Here is a 4,264-nt window from a genome sequence, read left to right as displayed (position 1 = left end):
AATTGTTTTGTTGATTTTTGAACCATTTGTATTTTTGTAATATGGATGTAAAAGAAAAGAAAAGAAAAGGAGAAAGAAAAAGAAAAAGAAACAAAAAAATAGTGAAAGTGTATGTGTGTGTTTATTTTTTTTTTTATTGAATTATTTATTTATTTTCTTTTAATGATAAAATTGCAAATTTATTAAAGAAGAATTTAATATTTTGATCGGATCATGGTTAAGAATTATTAACTTATACGTAAGTGATATTTCTAATTTCCGATGAAAAGACAATTATTAAAACTTCTTTAACACATCAAATTCGCGAAGCAGCTTACCTCAGGTAGGGTGCGTTAGGGGTGCTAATACCTTCCCTAACCACAACCAGTCTCTTACCCGCAGATCTCTGACAAGACCAGTACATCAGGTTTCCTAGTAGCCCTCAATGAATTACTAGGTGGCGACTCCAACGAACCAAATTCAAGCACATGCAACAACGAGACTTAAATCGCCAGCCCGATGCCGCGCTTCTGATGATTTTTTTTGGGGTGCGACAAGCAGCAGATTTGATTTCTGGTAATGACCGGAGTTCAGCCCCCTTATGATTGATCATCATAATATGAGATTTAGCTCTTCTGAAGTTAGCTATCAAATGGAAAAACCTGGTATTACGATCCCCTAGCTTGCACCACAACTGTCTAGATCTCTGCCTCCACTTGCATTCAACTCTATTACTGTAGGTCCATTTATCCTTTATAAGAGATTCAAGCTTGAGGTGATCTGAGGGACATAGAGGATCAGCCTCCTGTTTTCTCTCTAGATCATCAATTTGGGAAATCACAACCTAAAGCTTGTACTCCTGATCACCAAAATCATCTTTGTTCCATCGCCGAAGTTGAGCTACTACAAAGCTAAGCTTCTTAATAAATCTGAAACGTCCTAGGAATGTTGTACACCCGTCAAACCAAAAGCCTCTAATAATGTTTTTGAAGTTGGGAAATTGAAGCCAACAATCCAAAAATTTAAAAGGCCGATAACCGCTCTCTAGGAGGGAATCAGACACAAGCAAGGGGCAATGGTCTGACATTTCTCTGGGTAATCGATGGAGCATTACATTTGAGAATTGTAGAAGAAAGGATTCATCTGAGAAAGCACGGTCTAGTTTGCTCATCAAGCAATTCCTGAACCAAGTGAAGTAACCTCCAGCCAGTTGATACTCAATAAGGTGACAAGAATCCAGAAAATTCCTAAAAGCTGAAGAGCCCTTGATATGAAGATAGCCACTGCTTCTATCAATCTGATTCAAAGTCTCATTAAAATCTCTCACCATCAACCACAGAATAGGGAAGGCATGTCTAAGGATACACAAGTTCCTCTGAAGATTCCTTTTTTCTGACATAGAACAAGGGGCATAAACACCAACAATAGCACAGATAAAACCACTTTGCATATGCTGACCGTATAGACCAATCCACCCATAACCATATTCAACCGATGAAACCTGAAATTTAGTATCATCCCAAAGAGCAATCATACCCCCTCTACTTCCTTCAGCCTCGTTACAAGCCCAATTAACATTGCTATTATTCCAAACACGCAAAATGAGAGAGTCTGTGCAAGTCTTAATTTTGGTTTCTAGAAGAAAGCACACTTCAATATTATGAATATCAATAAGCCTAGCCACAGCCCGTAATTTTCCAGCCCTACCCAGACCATATAAGTTCCAAGAGAGAACCTTCATAAAGAAAATAGAAAAAATCCTAACCAAAGCAGAGGAAACAAAGGACTTACTGGACAACCCTCCAGTCAGCCTCCTCTTGTTGAAGCTGTTTCCGAATATCTCCTTCAAAAGCATAAAGGTTGGAATTGTCCCCAATAAGCAAAGCTTCCCCAATTTGGACCATACCCTGAACTTCTCGATCTTCTGAACTCACAGTAGCTTCTTCATCTCCTGATTGCATAGATCCTGTTATACAAAAATGTTTATAAGAATCCCTAACATTTTGAAAATGGCGTCTATTCCCCATGTGAGCATCTGAGTCATCTGTAGATTCTTCTATGTCATCCGCGTGTCTCTGTAAAGTCCCATGAATTGTTAAAAGTTTTGTCTTTCTTCGTCTTGAGCAAAATTTCACTTGACTGTTGTCCTGTTGAGTAAGATCTCTAGAGTTGGTATACATAGTAGAACCCAACTTTAGGGGTTGGCTTGGTTCATCCATTTGGGGCCATGTATCTTGAATTGGCTCATGGGCCAAGTCATAATTGGAGCAAGAAAATGAGGAGGTACTATCAAGGGAGTCAGAACAGTAAGTACCCAAACTAAGCTGGGCTTCTACCGTAAGGGGGTGGCCCGAAGTAACATGACCAAGGTCCACCGAATGATGAGCTTGAACATTAGAGTCTTGCACCTTGCTAACATCGGCAGCATAGTTGCTATTGGTGCTGACATGATGATTTAAGTTTTGAGTATATCCCAAAATTTCGGGGAAAAGATCTGTAGACATTGTTGGGAAGTGGACTTGCCCCCCTAGTTGTTGCAGTGCATTTATGATGACAAAAGAGCTGTGGTCTAGGAGCCTAGTTGGAGCCGAATAGGAAGCCTCCCTATAAGCTGTATCATCAGCTAGATGTGGTTTATTAGTTGTCGCCTCTTCACAATTTGAAAAAGATTTCATTTTGTCCCCCGTCTCAAGCCCCATGTCATGAGTAGTTTCAACTGAAAAATTTGTTATAGTTCCATCCGAACTAGATTCATAGCCACCGGTTGTGGACCCATCTTCCAAAACTAAGTTACTATGGAAGGTGTCCATAGAGTAGCAAATTGACTCAGCCATAGGATAGTGAAGACTGTCGATTTCGTCAATACGAATGGTATGTTCTTCCCCATCAATGTGCAAGATGATTGTCTTCCTTATATCTTCATCACTTCTTGTACTAAGCAGTAAGCGTAAAGATACAAGGGCTGAGCGTCTGAGGCCTAAACGGTCAAAGCCAATAATATCTCTTGTAGATCTGAGAAGAGTTGCTAGACAGTTTCTGTTCCATCCAACTATTGGCAATCCTTGTATGGAGATCCATGCTAACCTATCAATGGCACAATCCGTAGAAAGCCATGGCCTTATATCATCAAAATATTTGTCCCAATAAGGCAAGTCAGCCTCAAAAGCATGCATCATGGAGGGATGATCTTCAAATAGGATTAGAACCTGTGAAGCACCAAGAAACCTCATTCCGGTTGATTGAATGTCACAACTAATAAGGTCATCTTGAATCTTTCCATAGTCTGCACCTGCAGATATGGATGCAAGCAAACAATTGTTCAACCATGATATGTCTTGTGGTTTTGGAGAGTAAATGACAGTTTCTTTCATCGAATCAAGTTCAGGTGGTTTTTTAGGAAGACAAGTTTCTTGCGCAGACATTAGATGGTGCGGGGTATCCATAGTTTGCAGAACTGTTGCATAGGTTCGGTGATCTCTTGTTCTAAAAGGTGGGCTTTTCAGTCTAGCTACAGGGTTAAGGGGATTTTGTGGGATTTTGCCTTATGTGTGTCTTGTTTCAAATCTTGCTAAGTTGACCCGCAACTTGTAAGAGTCAAACCAAATATTATTTAAGTTGTGTAGTATATCACCAGTTGAGTCTTTAGAGAAAAGGGTACAAAATCCAAATCGTCTTCCAGCTTTGTTTGGTTTTCTTGCCATAAAAAGGCTTTGAACATATCCAATTTGGAGAAGACGAGCTCGAAGATCATGATAGGAAAGGTAACTTGGATATCTCTCCAAGTAGAACTTATGTGGTTGAGGGTGGTGTGTGTGGGACAGGGGACGTGGAGGTGGATGGATTTGGGTGTTTTGGTTGTTTGAGGGATGTTCATGTTGATGTTGGATGGCCATGGTTTGAGGTTTTTTGGAGAGGTTTTTTAAGCTAATAAGTCTTTCTTGCCCAAACCAGGTGATATGGCTACAATTATTTGTCTGCTCTCCTTTTCCTTCTTCTTTTAACGGTTCAATTAATGAACTGCCTGTTGAATATTAAACTCAACATCCAGAAGGTCAAGGAAGGCAACCAGCCGCCACAACCGCCAGCCGCCAGCCGCCAGCCGCCAGCCGCCTTCACACTTGAAGGTTAAAAATTCTTGTTTTAATTTCGTGTATAAATAGAGTGCCCAGCTTCTGTTTATTTGTGTCGAGATAATTGAGAGAAACACTAGAAAGAGAATAGAGAGAGAGGGGGTGTGTATTGTTAAGCTTTTGTTAATTAATTGTAGCTTATGTTTTTTGTAATA

This window comes from Populus alba, chromosome 19 (assembly GCF_005239225.2).
Source record: "Populus alba chromosome 19, ASM523922v2, whole genome shotgun sequence".
NCBI lineage: Eukaryota > Viridiplantae > Streptophyta > Magnoliopsida > Malpighiales > Salicaceae > Populus > Populus alba.
The sequence above is the reverse complement of the archived record's forward strand: the minus strand, read 5'-3'. Positions refer to the sequence as shown.